This window comes from Cavia porcellus, unplaced genomic scaffold (assembly GCF_034190915.1).
Source record: "Cavia porcellus strain 051 isolate PalLab524CR breed Dunkin Hartley unplaced genomic scaffold, mCavPor4.1 scaffold_5, whole genome shotgun sequence".
NCBI lineage: Eukaryota > Metazoa > Chordata > Mammalia > Rodentia > Caviidae > Cavia > Cavia porcellus.
The window spans coordinates 105,727,574-105,746,223 of NW_026947488.1; the positions used below are offsets into that span (position 1 = coordinate 105,727,574).

Genomic DNA, 18,650 nt, shown 5'->3' on the forward strand with positions numbered 1-18,650 from the left:
GATCTCCATAGCCTTATAGGAGACACTTTAACTAAAGTCATGAAATGTACTCCTCAATGTTCACATTGGACAATATCAAAAGAATTAATGCATTTTTTTCATTGAAGATGCCTGTGAAATGGTTTCACATAGTTGTGATAGTTGATTGTCATCAAATTTATGATATATTAGATATATCCATATTTCTGGAGGCATAGACCTCTACGATTGTAAAATGGGGATTACTTATGGTAGCAGACTTTTGATTTATGTTCATACTTCTGCTAATAACAAAGACTTGTGAGATTCATATTCCACTAAAGGTCAATAAATTGGTCAATAATACATAAGAAACTTCTTGAGTATTAGATGAGTGTGATTGACTAAAATGGATATTTTATATCAAAAGAGAAATTCAGATTATTGCAAGGAGGTCATAATACAATTATATGTTCTGATTTCTGATTTTCTATGTAAAATATGTCACTGTTTACACTGTAGTTATTCAAATGTTAAAATATTCATGGATAGTAGAAAATACATTTCATTTAATGTTCTAAGGTGTTTCATATTTAGATAAAACAGTGATGTTAACCTTACTGCCTCTACTATACTGTATTGTTATCAATCTTTTCTTCTGGATGTCCAACAGCTAAGGTATAGATACCAAAAATGAGAGACACAGATAGGATAATGGATAGCCAATATTTTGGCCCCAGCACTTCAAGCTTGGAGGAGGTAGGTCCAGGATGTAAAAGAAATTCTTCTTGCATCATCAAAATATATTCAGTGAGGACCTGGTATTCTGATCAGGAAGATGATGAGACCAAAGAAGAAAGTGAACTTTGATGCAAGGTGTGCCTAAGGAGAATCAAGATTCACCAGAGAAATCTCCTAAGCTTTCACAGAAATCAACGTGGTCAAGCAATGGCCATGACTCTTCCAGGTGGCAGACACTGACAGAAGAGATATGAGGAGCTATGCATGGTTATAAGATTATACTTGAGAAGACCTAAACTGGCCTTAATAGGAAGTACTGAATCAATTGTCCTTATTGCAGTCCTTATGTTAGCTTGGTCTTGAACATTCTGCAGAAAAGTCTGGCCTCTGTAGGTACAGTGCAATGTAAAATATTGTCTGTGGATGAATCTTGGATCACTAACATCATCTGACAATTGCTATCTATGCTGGCAACTGACTATCATTATGAATGGATGGACTGTGCAGTGGTGGGAACTTTAACACAGCTTCTCCATCTTCAGATGGTCACCCATCTGTGTATCAACCCAACAAAATGGAAGCATATGTTGGAACCATTGGAGATGAATACTCATGCAAGGCTGTGATGTGGCCCAGGCATGAGTGAAGTGAGAATGAAGAGATGCCTCAAGGGGCAAGATAGGCCACAGCTGAGGCCACCTAAAAACATTCTATGGGATAATTCTCTTCAGTTGGCATCTTCTGTTGCTCTGAGGGGGTCTTGAACCTCTCCCAAGATCCTTATCAGTTTTCCTCCATTGTCCACTAAACTCCTGCCAGCATGAGTTGGCCAGCTGGCTAGCAGAGTGATGAGCTTTGCCAAGGACTTCTCTCCTCCTGCAGCCCTGAAGACCATGCTGTATTTCTCATTTCCTAGAGCATTTTTGCTACCCCTTTTTGGTGTCTTGGTGTCTAAGAAAACACCCCAACATGAAACATAAATTGTATCTGTTTTAAAGACTCAGCACTGAAATCTGGTATTGTTGCATGAAGACAGGACCAAGTATCAAACCTGTTTAAGACAATTCAAGTATACAGAAGCTGTTCTTTTCCACTGTATTTTTTTTTTGGTTCCCCAATGCCAAATCCTCTTACATGACACAATTTTCCTCAAGACATTCCCACTCCAATCAATGACCTACATATGATTTATTTTCTGTAGGACACACACATAGATATACAGGTTTTATTATATGTCTCCACCCAGTCTTCCTGATGAGAAAATTAACAATCCAGACCCATCCCAGGGCTGAGAGGAGAAATAGAAAGCTAATTTACCATTCCTATGAGCTGATGGAAGTCATAGGGGAGTGGTAGAGAAAACTTGCCCATGTTGTGGTTCTTTGGAAGCTATTCCATTTCTCAGAAGAAAAGCAAGAGTGTAACTTACACTTCCTGTAAGCTCACCACTGTATTGGTTGGGAGAGGAGCACCACAATCACCTCCTCCCACCACCAACCATCTGAGTGGTTTAGAGGACATGCTGAGTTGATAGCAATGGAGGTATAAAAATAACTTAATCCTTGTATTACTTGATTGACTTTGCAGCCTAAGGCTAGTATTCTTAAGCATGTATTTAAATTGTGAAATAATGATAAAAGAAGTTGCAATAACTTCATAAGTATATGGAACTTAACACTCTCCTAAACAACCAATGGGTAACAGATGAAATAAAGGAAGAATCTTTAAAATACCTACAACCTAAGAAGAATATAGATGCAAAATCTTGTACCTTACGGGATTCAATGAAAGCAGTCCAAATAGAGAAATTTATAGTAGTCAAATCTCACATCAGGAAATAGAAAGAACCCAAACAAATAATGAAATGTTGCATCTCAATCTTCCAGAAGAAGAATGGCAAGGGAAACACAAATCCCATACAAGGGAGGAAATTATAAGACCTGACAAGAAATTCATGCAATGGAGAACAAGAAAAAAATTCAAAGAATTAATGAATCAAAGAGTTGGTTCACTGGAAGAATAAACAAAATTGATAAACCCTTGGACAACCATATCAAAAAAGAAAAAAATAAATACTGAAAACCATGCATTAAGGAATCAGAAGAATAAAATAACTACAGATCCTGTAAAATTCAGAATATCATCAATATCTACTTGAATAGCTTATACTTTCATAGGTTAGAAAATACAGAAATGCACCGATTCCTAGATACATATGAAATGCCAAATCTGATCAAAGAAGATATAAAAATTCTGGAAAATACAGTATCAGTTAATGAGAATAAAGATCTAATAAAAATTTATCAGCTGCTGGGCATGGTGGTGCACTCCTGTAATCCCAGAACTTGGGAGGCTGAGGTACAAGGATTGTTTTGAGTTCGAGACTAAACAAGGCTACAAAGTGAGCTCAAGGCCAACTTGAACTGAATAATGAGAGCCTGTGTCATGAGCACATTAAAAAATAAGAAAAACAATGAAAACAGAAAAGCAAATGACCAACATAAAAAAGCCTAGGTCCTGGTAGATTTACTGCTGGATTCTACAATAAATGTAGAAAAAAATTTAAGGACACTGCTGTTTAATGACATTGAAAGAGAAGCTCTTCTCCCTAAATCATTCCATGAGGCAAGTATTACCCTGATACTAACACCAGAGGAAGACCCAACCAAAAGAAGAAAACTATAGGACAGTTTTCCTAATGAACATAGATGCAAAAATCCTTAACAAGATACTAGCAAAGTGAATGTAGCAAATCATCAAGAAGACTTTAAAACCTGACCAACTTGGATTCAGCCCAGGAAGGCAGGAATGTTTCAGTACATGAAATCAACAAATTTAAATGTCATATCAACACAGACAAAAACAAAAGTCACGTGGTGATCATCTCAATAAAAGCACAATAAGCTTTTGATAAAGTCAAGCACTGATTTGTGATAAAAACACTAGAGTAAATAACAACAGATGACCTTTACCTGAAGCTGATAAAATAAAATAATGACGGGGCTGGAGATTTAGCTCAATGGCATAAGCACCTGCCTGGCAATTGTGTGGTGGTGAGTACAATTACCAGTACCGATAAAAAAGAAAAAGACAAAAAAAATCAGACAATGACAAAGAAAATCCAGCATCATACTAAATGGAGAATAACTAAAATCTTTCATTCTACAGTTACTAAAAGGACACGGATGACTACTATAACCAATCTTGTTCAATATAGCTCTAGAAACACTAGACAGAACAATTAGACAAAAGAGAGAAATAAGAATAAGTGTATAATAGAAAATAGTTAAACTATCATTATTCACAAATGATATGATATTCTAAATAGAAGATGCTGAAAACTCCACCAAAACAGTCCTAGAATTAATAACCAAATTCAATAATGTAGCTGGAGACAAAGTTGACATTCAAAAATCAATAGAATTCCTGTACACAATCAACAAACTCACCAAGAGAGAAGTTACAGAAACCACACCATTTTAAATAGCCTCCAAGTAAATGAAATAGTTGGAAAGATCCTAACAAAGAAAGTCCAGGATTTACATATTTAAAATTATAGTACTTTGAAAATGATATTGAAGAGATTATCAGAAAATAGAAAAATATTCTCTGCCCATTCTGAGCATTGTCTTTTCATTCTGTTAGTGATTTCTTTTGATGTACAAATATTTTTTAATAAAATGGGGTCCCAGTGGTTGATTCTTTAAAATGTGTATTTTGTTCACAAAGCCTCATTAGTGTTTCTGTTTTAATATTTAGGTCTTTGATCTAATTTCACATATTTATTTCATAGTGATCGACATTACTCCAATTTAAGTCTTCAGTATGAGGAAAGTCATTTTCTTCAGCACCATTTATTGAAGAGGCCTTCTCTCTTCCACTGAACATATTTGGCTCCTTTGTCAAAGACAAGGTAGCAGATTCTCTTTGTAGTTCTATTTGCATTTTCTAGACTTTTTGGATGATTCTCAGGTCTGATTTTCTGCCAGGACAATGCTGATTTTCTGATAATAGCTTTCTAGTATTATAGCAAGTCAGGAATTGTGATGCTTCTTGAATTGCCTTTGTTGCCCAGCAATGTCTTTGGTGATCTAGAGCATTTCTGTTTCCAAATGAATTTTAGAAATGTTTTCTCTACATTTGTGAGCTATGCTAAAGGTACTTTGTTGCGCAATGCATTACATCTATATGACAGTTTGCAATAAGATTTTTTGAGTTTTCTCCATATTCTTGAAGGTAGTTTTACTGGTATCTTATACTCACCAGATGAAACCGAAAGTGTAAGATCCTCAGAGTTTCAAACTGTTGAGTTCTTCTTCCCAAGGATATCCACAATAATATGATACATTTTTTCTCTTTGCTTGAGACAGGATTTCCCTATGCAGTTCAGGCTGACTGTGGACTCACTTCTTAGTCCTGTAAATTCAAACTGATTGTCCTACTCAGCCTCGTAAGTCCTGGGATTATAGGTGTGCACCTAATGCTTGAAAGAATTAATGCTGTTATTTGAAACACAATAAACAGTCATGAGATACACATGTATTCATTAACTGCTATTCTCTTAAAGGAAAAATGTCCAATTTAACACATAACCTCATTGGAGTGTAGGGAATCACAAGATGAATTTCTATCTCTTATGGGCTGGGGATGCCAGTCTAGACTACTGCAGAAACAGGAGATGTCACAGGTAGGAATATGAATCAAATGTGAGCATTAGTATTAAGAACTGAGAGAGTCCTGTATTTAAGGATGATGAGGAAAAGACCAGTGGAAAGCAATGAGAGACCTGGTGAGCTTAGCATGTCCTGACTATAGATCACATTTTATTATAAGGATGAACATCACAAATTATGAAATATTCAAACATTGTGTGCTTTTTACTCTAGAAAATATTAAGGCTTGGCACTGTAGCTCAGCTGTATTGTAGCTTGGCATAACAGATACCGTCTTGCACCCTGCATTTATCTAGTGCCCTGTATTTGACCCAGGAAAATTAAAAAGCACTCAGGGTATAAGTCCCATGAGAAAAGCAAAAGGAGCTGTACTCAAAGAAAGAAAGTAACCTGCTAAAAAAGGAAGCAGGATACAGGTGTAAAAACAAAAATTCATTTAAGATTCTAGCTAAATTGTTTCCAAACAGGATGTCTTTTCTGATTCTCTCTTTTAAACATTCCAGTTCAGTGACACTTGTTTTGATTCTGAAATGGGGAGGGGGGTCTGTATACAAGTGGTTCTGATCTCAGCTATTTAAATTCGAAATTTATCCTTTGGATGCTTGAATTTCTATACTGTTGGTCACAAACTCACCTCAAGATGCAGAAAGATTTACTGACACAAGCAAACATCTGGATTAAATGTCAGTGTCCCTGAAATAAAAGAATAATAGTGAAAAGTAGGGGAGAAAATGACAAACATCACGTGTTATGATGCCCACCTCTTTTCCACAGCAATAAAGAGGCTGAAACAGGAGAATTGCCATGTATTCAAGGACAATCTAACCTACACAGTGAGAGTGAAAGGCCAGCCAGAACTACAAAGTAAGACTACATCTTTAAAAACAAAAAATAATAATGAAAAATGTAGAAAACCAAGGGAGAGAGACTATTAAAGGAAAACAAAACAATAGAGCTGAGTGAAAGCTGACCTGAATTGGCAATTATGTAATGATGTTGCTGAGGAAAGCTGGCCATGTAGTGGCATCTGTGCAGCAGTGACAAATACAGAGCTAGAAATGGTGCCTATAGTGCTACAGCACAACAGTGACATCCTTCCACCAATGAATATGAAATTTGCTAGAATGAAGAGGTCCAAAGCTCATGGAAATCTTAAACTCAGAGTGAAGAAGTAGGTTCACACAAAGGTCTTGGAACATGACCTTTAGCAGATATTTCATATTCAAATTGAAATAGGACAAATATAATCCTGCCCTGTTTGGGGTGAAATGCACCAAGTTGATTTGAAGAAACACAAATTTAAAGGTTAAAAACAAGATGCTGTTTCTCAGCTAGAAACAGCACTGGGCCTCATGACTCAGTCCTAACTCAGCCCTGCAGGAAGATCAAAGAAAATATCTGCAGCTGTGATATGCTCGGGCTGTGCTGTGCCAGGGAACTCAGAGATAGAGCCTGCCATTACACTAATCAGGGTTGTAAAATATGTCAGACTCGAGCCTACAGAAACCAGGTGTCTTAAAGATAAGTTGTGCAGAACAAAGACAGTTAATTAACTCTGACCTGCTGGTCACCCCTTATGAACTGACCAATAGCAGATAGATAAGATGCCCACCACTCCACACTAACTATAATGATTGGCTTCTGTAATAAATGCTTACATTGCAGTTTTTCCCCCTTAAAAACACCAGCCTTGCCCCAACTCAGGGTTCTCCATTTCCACCTGTTTGGAGGACCCCGTGTGCACAGAATAATAAAGACCCCTTTGTTCTTACATGAGAGTGAGGCCCTTGGCATCTCCCTTGTGACACCGGTCTTATATTTGGAGGCCCTAGCGAGATCAAACTAAGATCAGACCTCCTCGCCAAGGGAGACCCCAACCTCACCTTTCCGGGGTAAGTAGCACGGCCAGTTTTTGTTTACTTTCATTTTGATTGATCACTTATTTTCTCCCCTTTCTTTTACTGCCCTGAACCGTTCATTTTCTTTGGTTCTGATTTCAAAGGCAGTTTGTTTCTCTTGGGGGATGCCCCAAGGTTCCCCTGAGGAACGTTCATTGGTGGCTCACCGGTTCGCATAGGCAGGTCGCTCCTGCTGAGTTGGGCAGGTCGCTCCTGCCGTTAATTGTAGCCATTACACAGCTATGTTCGCGGTGGAATACTCCACCAGTTCGTATACACCTGGTGGTTTGGTATGTGTGTGCGTGACGCCGGCTTATAAATTGTGTTCCGAAAGGTAAACTTTTTCTGTTTGTCTGCGTCTTCCCTGTTCGTTGTTTTCATTCTCTTTTTCTCCAAGATAAGATGGGACAGATAACTTCATCTCCTCTCTCCCTTACCTTAGACCATTGGCCCGAGGTTTGAGAGCGAGCTCACAATCTTTCTCTCCAGGTTAAGAAGGACATAATTAGTGATGGTACAGCTGAGGGAAAAATGCCCTCCCTACAGTACTGGCCATTTTCCTCCTTGGTTGCCTGTTTAAATTTATTTCTAACTTAGGGGCTTGTTGCCCATTTCTGTTGCAGGATCCATATGGCTTATTAGATTCAAGGTTCATAATAAGAAAAATTATTTCCTTTAGCTCACCAAACTGTGCAAGAAACAACCTTTGTTTGTGTCTTTAATGTTGTGGTGCCTTGTTTAATATGTAAGTCTTCAACTGATTGCTTGCAACCTTGGCATGCCTTTTAAAAGGAGTATTTTTCTTTGTGGTTAAAAAGTAAACATATGTGCACATATATGTGTATATTTATGGTTTTAAAGAATCATATCAACTTTACCAAGTGAAAACCAGGTCATACTGTAACTGAGCCAGTTAAAAGGTTATAGTTAAAAAAAACCCAGCATTTTAATGTGGTAAAAAGACATAAAATAATTAAATATGATTTAGACTACTAGAAGGTGACTTCAAGGGTTTTGTTGTGAGTTTCAATGTTGTCTGAGAAGCGAGAGAAAAGGTAATTGAATGGTGATAGTTAAAAGGAGGGACAAAGAAAGTGGTTTGTCTTCAGGTAAAAATATCTGGCTGTGCCAGAATATGAAAGAAGATAAAACTTGGAGGTATATTGTAAGTTATAGAAAGTTCGAGATGATGTAAATTTTATTTGTCTTGTTTATAGTACTGAAAACAGCAGGTTTGACAAGAAGTAAATGTGTTCAAAATTTGACAGTATTAGATGAGTTTTGGTAGATTTATTTATAAGATTCTAAACCTAATTGTTTCCTCCTATTCGCTGGAGCCTCTCATCAAGGCCCCACCAGACTGATGGATGTCTAATTCCTGAGCCATACATTATCAGGCACTATTTCTGGAAACAGCAGCTTCAAACTCGGCTACTTCGCTGCCTGAGGACGACCCCTTGTCGCCTCACCACAATTGTACTGAGGTCACTGATCACCTCATGGAACATCAACCTTATCTAGTGGATAAGCTACTGTCTAGAGTTCCATCCTACTTCTCTGATGAAAGCAGTTATGTCTCTCAAGGTAAGCGGGTCGTGGGAGCTGCCGTTACACAAAATCTTAGGTTCTATGGGAACAAATCTTAGAGCCAGAGACAGCAACATAGTGGGCTAAACTCGTTGCCCACACTGAGGCCTCAAGTTGTCTTTATAAATATGGCATTTATTGTCTGGAGTCAAAAGATTAAAATTGCTCCCCAAATTTGGACATGTTGGCTGCCATCTAGATGCCAAGGAGAGTGGCTACTATCTGCTGTATAAGCCATTGGGCTGAAGATGATCTTGTTATAGGAGAAAATAATTTGGCAAATGCCACCTTCCAAAAGACAGCCAGAAAGCCCCCAAATCAGTGGGAATTGAGAAAAGCTTGACATTACTGCTGATCCCACCTATTTTCTTTGTCAGAGCCCATTTGCACTTAAAAAGACCAGCATCTGGCAGCTCAACTTCTGTGAGATTCCCGGGGGCTAATATCAAGTTAGCCCAGTCTGTGAGCTTCAGATGCCCTCAGTGCCAATTGGTAAGTCTAAAAGTACTGCAACAAATAAAAACCACTGGTTATCGTGGGACTATGCCTAAAAACACTGGAAAATAGATTTTACAAAAATAAAAAGCCTGAACTTCAAGGATATAAGTGTTTTCTACTTAGTCTGAGTCAGCTCTGATAGCAGTTTCTCTGATTTGGTCTCCCTTTTTATCCGTGGGGTCCGACAATGGCCTGGCTTTTATAGCCTAGTAACTCAAATTAACCTAAGCTTTACAGATCAATTAAAAAACTCGATTGGGCTTAACAGCCTCAGAGTTCAGGAGAGGTAAAAAGATAAGTTAGATTTTAAAGACTATAATTACTAATGGTCTTGAAAACTGGCGAAAACTGGATGAGTCTCTTTTCCTTCTGCCCTTTGGGTGCGTGATGCATCCCCTATGTTACAGATATTTCCTCTTTTGAGGTTTTATGTGAGAAGGTTTCTAGAAATTAGCTGATTTAACTAATCAACATCTTATTAAGTCTCCTCTAGACTTTTCAGCTAGCTGTGACTTCCATCCACTGGTTACTTCGCTGCTGCCCACTGTGAGCTAAAGAGCCTAGGCACCTGGACAAGGGACCTCACTGGAAATCTCTTGAGAGCGACCTCACCCTGAATCTCTTAAGCCACAATGGACTGTCAAAGTAGCTGAAAGCCTGCCTGGATTCAATGTTCCCACTGCAGACAGGTCCCAACTTCAAAAGACCATCAGCCTGCGGATAAGTGAACTGTCATTTCTTCCAAGGACACTTTAAAGCTTAAGATTGTCTAATATAACTGATAATTTTGTGTTCTCCTCCTTTGTAGAGACCCCAAGGAGGCCTCTGTCTGACTTAGAAATTGTTACTTGCATGATAAAACAGAGCAAATTTAAATGTTGGTTTTCTTTCTTCTTTTGGTTAACAGCTTTAATGAAAGCTGCAAGACCTTTGTCAATCCTCCTATTGGGCCTTATGTTGTAAACAAGTTGATAAACTATGTCAAAGTTCTTAAAAGCTTGTGATTTTAAAGACACATGCAAGGTTATAAACAGATGCTAATGAGTCAATCAATGGGAAATGTTGTACTCTAAGAAAATAGCTTTGTTATATGTGTATTATAACGAACCTGTAAAGTGACTTACTAAATGTTTTTTATCCTTTTTCCCTAACTGATATGTTAAGTGACCTAATTGATATGTTGAGTAACACTCTCCTCTGTAAAGAATTGCAAGAATCTCACCTAATTGATATGTTAACCATTGTTGCCCTCTACAAACTACAGAAGCTGTGCTAAAACAAGCTAACAAGGGTTGTTAATCACTGCTAGGGGCCTCTATTCTCCGTTAAAGAAAACTAGAATGGCAATTAATTTACATTTGTTTAAAATAACCTGCTTGTGTGCAGAGAGATTTGCATGTGAGTTTGGCCCTTTACTCTGACCTTGACACATAACCGCCATTTTCTGTTCTGTATGGCATCTTATTGCCTCCCTCTCCCCTCACCTATCTATCTAGGCCATAAAGAATTTGGGTTTCTGGTGACCTCCCCCTAACCTGGTGATGATCTGTCATAAAATAAGCCTGCCCCAAAGTTTGAAAACTGTTTAGCTTCAAAAAAAATTACCGGGTAATACTGTGGCCCAAACCCCAAATGGTGCTTTCCTTTTGTTCTGTATGTATCAAATGAGTTAGATGTCAGATCTTTGTAAAGTTTGAGTTCCAGCGTCTCATAGCTCGTGACCCCTTCACACTCACTAATGAGGGCGAGCTGTCCTGGGATGATTGACTTCCCCACTTTCTTCTCCAAATGTTGCTGCAGAAGTGCCACTCTGGGATGGTGTTGGTCTGCAGGATGGGAGTAATTTGAGAAAACACCGGGGACTCCCGAGATTGTCAGAGCTAGGCGAACAACAATACAGTTTCCAGACTCGGTCAACAAGTTTGATGGCTCTACAGGTTTCTTTATAAATCACATAATTCAGTTTATTAACCCCCAAGTCTCTCAGATGAAAATAATGGTCCTTAGACAATAACATACTCCCTTAGCTTTAATTGACCTCAAAGATTAGAGGTATTATGCAGAAGAGGGGGAATGTAGAACCAGAAATTTAAAGGTTAAAAATAAGATGCTGTTTCTCAGCTAGAAACAGCACTGGGTCTCGTGACTCAATCCTAACTCAGCCCTGAAGAAATAAAAACAACCTCTGTGGCTGTGATATGCTGGGGATGTGCTGTGCCAGGGAACTCAGAGATAGAGCCTGCCATTATGCTAATCAGGGTTGTAAAATATGTCAGACCCAAGTCTACAGAAACCAGGTGTCTTAAAGACAAGTTGTGCAGAACAAAGACAGTTAATTAACTCTGACCTGCTGGTCACCCCTTATGAACTGACCAATAGCAGATAGATAAGATGCCCACCGCTCCGCACTAACTGTAATGATTGGCTTCTGTAATAAATGCTTACATTGCAGTTTTCCCCCTTAAAAACACCAGCCCTGCCCCAACTCAGGGTTCGCCATTTCCACCTGTTTGGAGGACCCCGTGTACATGGAATAATAAAAACCCCTTTGTTTTTACATGAGAGCAAGGCCCTTGGAGTCTTCCTTGCGACACCGGTCTTACAATATAATATTTGGAGAAAGAAAGCTGTGTGAGAGAAAGCAAATGTGTCCTATCTGGTTTGGCAAAGACTGCCTTTTCCAAAGACTTTTAGAGTAAAATCATGTGGTGAGATGGGTTGAAGGTGGGGAAAACTGGGAACTCACAATGCAGATGGGCATAAGATGGGACAGAGCTATGGTAGCCAATAAGATAAATAGTTCAGGTAAAGTTGATTAAATTGGAACAAAGGGGAAAGGGTGTCACATAGAAAGCAGGCATTCTTAGTCAGCAGTGAGTTTTCCCTTAGGGGTTTGGGAGGGTAACTCCTTCATTCATCAGGATGATAGGAACTATTTAGAATGTCAGTCTTTAGGATAAGGATACATTTCTTTGAATGGTGACTCCTGACTTCCTCAGAGTGCTAGGGAACTATTTAGAATATCTGTCCTTAGGATATGGAAGAATTTGTTGATCTTCTGTCTTGAGGCTTAGCCCATAGCAGGAGTTGTCCATCTTCTCCATAGTTGCAATGTATCTGGGTTTCTGGATGGGCTCCTCCGAGGACCTAGCCCTTCCTCATTGTTAATCATAATTAACTAACTCTGCTTCACATAACAGCATTTTTAGGAAAATTGAATACAGGTTCTGGTGATCTGGGTGAATGATCTGGGGATGACAGTGTGCAATGTATATACCAGTGTTGCCCCCTGATTCACATGTTTTGAAATTTAGTTCTAGTTTATTTTTTCTTTTTAAACTTGAAATAAAATGGTTTGGAAATGAAAAGCCTGAGGTAAGGCACTTTTGTACACATAATCCTCTGTGTAGTTGAGATCAACACTGTTGAAGACAACCAGCTTCAGAAGTCTCTGACTACTGTCTATCATTTGGGATCCTCTCTTGCAGGAAGGAGTTCCTTTCCCTGTTTATTTTTGACTTAGAAAGAGGATAGTAGAGCAGCAGTCAATCAGTGATGAAGAGGCGGGCTATATGAAATGTCCAATCAGGTGAGCGGTGGGAGGAGGTCTCTTGGGTCTTTTCCGGTGTGTAGAAATTGTTTACCTGCTTGGAACACAAAACTAGGAGCAGAATACATACTGGATCTCATTTACTGGTTTCCATGTTCTGTGGCCTGATTAACAAAGAACCTGGGAGACCCTCTAGCCATGGAGTGGTGGGGCTTTGGATGGGAGCCCAGAAATAGGGTGGAATTGTGAAAAACCAGTTACAAGTGGTTAGAAGTGGTTCTGGTGTCTGTAGATTCAGGTATTTAGTTAGCTCCAGCTCCTGAGGTCTTCTAGCATTGGCCTTGGGTTGTCCACTTTCCCTTTTTTCTCCTGCTGGGAGCAAGGATGATTTTGTGTCCTCAGAACCCTGAATTAACTATGATAGCACCAGACTGGAGTATCATCTTTGAAATTTTCTACTGCCCTGGCACCTCCACAATAGGGAGCAGAGGAAGGAGCTTGGGAAGCCCCTGACTCTGATGCATTTTGTAGCTGGAGCAGCAGTACTGAGCTTGGTCTCTGTTCTCATTACAGGGATCAGCAATCTTGATGTTCTAAAGTTTATAAATGTATGTAATGCGGTGCCTCATATCCACAACGGCACTCCTTAAACTTGTACTTTTTGTATTTATAGGGATTGCCTAAATTTATGGTATGTTCTTGCATTTCCAACCTCATGACAGGTGTTGGCAAAGATTATGAGAATTCAGAGATGTGTAGTGATGTGCTTCAGTGGAGGATGGCTTTCCAACCACCCGATGCACTCCTGTGTATGATAAATAACAGTGCAAAGAATTTCTCAACATAATTTATGTGACACATGTGCTCATAGACTATGTTTGTGAGAACAGCCATAGAGGTTTGAATTTTGAGAAAAATGAAGCACATATAAAAGTGTCATCAAGGGCAGGTAAAGTGGGCTTGCTAAGAACAAATTCCAGAATGGGCTGCCTTGTCAATTCTCCCTGAAAAGGCCTAAATGAGTCATTTGCATGAACATATACATGTGATATCCTTCTGAATGGAAAGGAATATGGTGTCATCTCTGAATTAAGATCTGGTTTAATAGGTTGCTTGATCATATACATTGTTTAAATATGGAAATGCTCTGTAAAGGGCTTTACTAATTCATGTAAAGAGATGCCCTAAATTGAAATTGTGTAGGGATATCAATAGTTTAGGCATTAAGGGTTTTCTGCTTAGGGTGCATCAAATGAGCATGGAAAGGATGTGGAAGTGACCAGCAGGACACAGTGTGCAAATAGCAGGAAATACAACAGAGAGGGTCTTCACTGACAGTCAGGTAGTTCTTCGGGTAAGCATGAAGTTAAAGTTGAATTATGATATCTTCCTTGAGGTGAATAACACCAGCTCTGGTAACAATCAATATTCCACGTCCCTGTCAACCCATGAATTCTGTGTTCTTCACTTGAGATCTAGTTTTGATTATCTTGAATTATGACCCAGTGTCATGAAGGTGAAATTTGAATTTTTTTTTTACCAAGGATCGAACTCATGATCTCAAGCTTCCAAGGTAGGTTTTCATGCTGCTAGCTAAATACCCAGCTCTCAAAGTGTTTTCTGTATATTATGGATGATATCTACCTTGTTCCTCATAAAATGTTGAATATTGTGGAATTTTTCTATATTGTGTGGATATAATTTTTAAAGAAAACCAAAGGTGTGTTAGGCAGTCACTTTTCAAGTTTCACATTGTCTGTGGGGTGTCTCAGTCAGGGTTTCTATATTTCAGACAGCTCTGTAACTTAGGCTAGCCCCAAAGTCAAGGAAGTTCTCCTGCATCAGCCTCCCAAAATATATTTCTTATATCTGAATGGAAAGTGATCACTTGGTGACACTGAGCTATAATTTGAAGCTTGCACCTGGTTTCATTGTTTATATGTTTTTTACATACAGCAATTTTCCATGAACATTTGAGTTACTACTTATGGACCATATGTGATGTTATTTATGTTTTCTTCTGTGAAAACAAATTCAAATATCAAAATGCTGCTTAAGTATATTTAGAACAAAGGACTCAGTGCCCTAATTGAGATTTGAAGAGTTATCATTGGTAGTACATCAGAGTGATTGATGAGATATTTGTCTGCCTCTGTGATTTAGGGATGGTGTTCCTGCAGGCTCTCTCTATGAGCTCTACATTAGAGACAATGCATAGCGACACTTGCAGTGACTCAGCATAAGAATCATTGCTGCTATTTCGCTGTTTCATTAGCTGTGAGTTGCAATAGAGCATCAAATTTGCTGTCTCAAAAAAGGTGTATATTCAAAAAATTAATCTGCAAGATATGGAATTAAGGTTTGGAGAAATCATTCTCCATTCAGCTGTTTTGTTTCATTTTATTTGTTTAGTTTAATTTTGTTTTATTGAGACAGGTTTTCTCTATGTATATTAGCTAAATTTGAACCCCTTATGGAGTGCAGAATTGCCCAAACCTCAAAGCAGCACTCCTGCCTCAGCCCTTGAGTGCTGGGATTACAGATATGTGTGTTTTTACCCTAGAAAATATCGAGGCTTGTAACTTAGCTGTGTTGTAGCTTGGCATACTAGATGTCATCTTGAGCTGTGCATTTAACTAGTGCCCATTTTTCACCCAGAAAAATGGAAAATCACTCAAGGTAGAAGTCCCAGGAGAAAAGAAAATGAGCTGTACCCAAAGAAAAAAATTAACCTGCTCAACAAAAGAAGCAGAATACAATTGTCATCCAAAAATTATAAGATTCTAGCTCAATGATTTCCAACAGGGTCTTTTTGTGATTCTATCTTTTAAAATATCTGTAAGTTTCCAGTTCAAAGCCTCTTGTTTAGATCTTGAAATGGGGGTGGGGGTTTTGTATACAACTGGTCCTGAGACCAGCTAATGAAATTCCACATTTCTCAATTGGTTTACTTGCCTTCTTATATTGTTGTTCACAAACTCAACTCAAGCTGCAGAAACCTTTACTGACACAAGCAAACACCAGTATTAAATGAAAGTGCCACTGAAATGAAAGAATAATAGTGAAAGGAGAGGAGAAATAAGACAAATCCCATGTGTTATTAATGCCCACCTCTGTTCCCCAGCAATGAAGAGGCTGAAACAGGAGAATGGCCATGTTTTCACAGACAGGCTAACCTACATAGTGAGTGCAATGCTGGCCAGAACTCTAAAGAGAGACTATGCCTTTAAATCAAAAACCTAAAATGAAAAAAAAAAAAAAGAAAAGAAAAGAAAAACGACCAAGGCAACAGAAAGACTATTTAAAAAAACAGTTATAGAGCTGAGTGAAAGCTGACTTATGCAAAATGGGAATTATTGAATGATGCTGCAGAAGAAGGAAGGACATGTAGTGTCATCCAGGAGGCAGTGACAAACGCAGCTTTAGGAAGGGCACCTAATGTGCTACAGCACAACAGTGACCTCCTTCCTCCAATAAATTTGCAGTTCACTACATTGAGGACTTCTAAAAGCTCATGGAAATGTTAAGCTCAAGGCAAACAAGCAGCTTGAAATCCAGGTTTTGGAACATGGCCTTTAGCAGACATTTCATATTTAAATTGAAATAAGAGAAATATAATCCTGTCCTGTTTGATGTCAAATGCACCAAGTTTAATGGCTCACAACATTGAGAAATGAAGCCACAAACCAAAAGAAGTTCAAAAATTTTCTTAGAAAAAAAGAGAGAAGAATAGCCCTGAATTTTCAGGAGTGGTCTTTGGTGTTTTAGCCACAGACCTATTGTCAGGAGTCATTTGTACGGGAAAGTCACAATGCAGGTATAGTGTGGGTCTCAGACTACAATCAACATATAAGCTTATAGCTGCTTAACTATTATTCCTCAGGGGAACAAGTCAGCCTGAAAAGCTATGTGGAAAGAGCCAAGGCATTTTGTGGGAACAATAGTCCAGTTGTTCTGGTCATTGAGTATGGTAATTGATGACTATCAGGACTTCCTGGAGGAGGTGGTGATAACTGTAGTACATTTCAAGCTATTGTTTTTCTCTTCAGGAGCATGTAGATGCATGTCACTGCATCTTCAACTTCAGTTCTGGCTTTCTTCAGCTGTGCCTGTAGCAGTGATTGTTGTATTTAGTTTTTTGCATTGACTCTTTGAGGTTCCAGTTCCTCTCTGATTGTATATCAATTTCTGTCTTCATGGACATCCTTTGCTAAAATCACAATATTTTTTGAATGACTAAATTGATGTTTATACATTTAAAAATATTCATTAATAAAGGCCAGGGATTTAAGCTCAGCAGGCAAAAATGTCTGCCTGGAGATTGCTAGGTTGTAACTTTGATCCCTGGTACCTATAAATGAAAGTAATTTAAACTGCAAAGAAAGAAAATAATTTCATTTGTGAAAATGTAAGCTTACAAAATTTATAACTAAGTGCGTCAATGGAAAATTAAACATTGTTAATAGTCATATTTAGTATATAAAGTTGTTGAGGCTGGGGATTGAGCTCAGGGATACAAGGAGCTGCCTGGAGAGCACAAGGTCATGAGTTCAATCCCTCATACAAAGTAAAAATCACAGTTGTCAATGATGCAATGCTATGGGCACATTTATTGAAACTGATGCTTATTAATTAATAGGCTTAATGTTTCTTTTGTGGTCTACAAAATATTTGCAAATAACATGGCAATTACAGTGAATGATGTACTGTCCCCTATAGGTTGCTATTTTCTGAGTTGTTTTTATTTTTTTGTGTTCCCACATACTTGAAAATTGAAAATGTTGGCTGATGCTAGCTAGAAAACCTGTGATAAACATTTTTCAATTTAATGATATATTTCCCTATATTCATTAAGAACATTTTATTTGCTACAGTTACTCCAAGTTGAATTGATAAACAATTCTTAAAGTTACAGGCAGCTGAGTTAGTTAGAAACATAGGCAGACATACCGTGATATAGTGGAATGAAATTCCTGACCTTCTATGTCTGGTATGAGTTTGTGTTCTCTAAAATGCAAGAATGAATTTTAGGAACCACAGAGTTGAAAAGCAGAATATATTTATTGAGGGAAAAAGTGAAAATATTTTGCTCTAAATAGGATATTTTGGAAGTGGGAGGTGAAACCAGGGGCTTTTACTTGAAGTCACTTTCCTCTCCCATATTCAACCTACCTGTTGCCAGAAAAGAATCTCAATCAGCTACTTGCATATCAGCAATGCCAGCTTTAAGCACCATCCAAGTCAAAAACGATATGTATGCTGCCCACACATTTCCAGAAGAAAAAGCCCTCAGTGGTCATGGGGTTTTCCCCATATTCTTAGAATACAGGCCATTTTGACTTTATATTCTCTTCTTTACTACACCAAAAATCCTATCAGAATGCTTCTGTCTGAGAGAAACAAAAGGGTTACTGAGCCTGTAGCAAAGGACTCTGTCTTTTCTAGAGACCTTATAGAATAAAATCATGTGATGAGATAGGTTTAAAGTGGGTTAGATTACTGAGGTTACTGAGGAGGTAAATTAGCACAATAGAGAAGCAGAATATAAGAAATGTAAAAGTGGCCTTTTATTTAAAGAATGTGGAGAGAAGCCCACAGCCACCAAGGGTTTTTTTTTTTCCCTGACTGACTATGGGGTTATGGGGTATATGTGACTTTTGACTGGATGTGGTTCTTGGAGAGGACATTGATGTCATGCCAGGACCTGATGGGAATTTTCTTTAGGTCCCTGGGAAAGAAAGAGGA

General features: G+C 38.3%; 1 long non-coding RNA gene across 1 annotated transcript; it reads left to right on the top strand.

Annotated features, from left to right (window-relative positions):
• The first annotated feature begins 8,502 nt into the window (after positions 1 to 8,502).
• Positions 8,503 to 11,917, top strand: LOC134476160 (uncharacterized). The gene is made up of 3 exons (XR_010047706.1): positions 8,503 to 8,854; positions 9,235 to 9,349; positions 9,839 to 11,917. It is a non-coding gene; the product is annotated as an uncharacterized LOC134476160 (long non-coding RNA).
• The last annotated feature ends 6,733 nt before the right edge of the window (positions 11,918 to 18,650 follow it).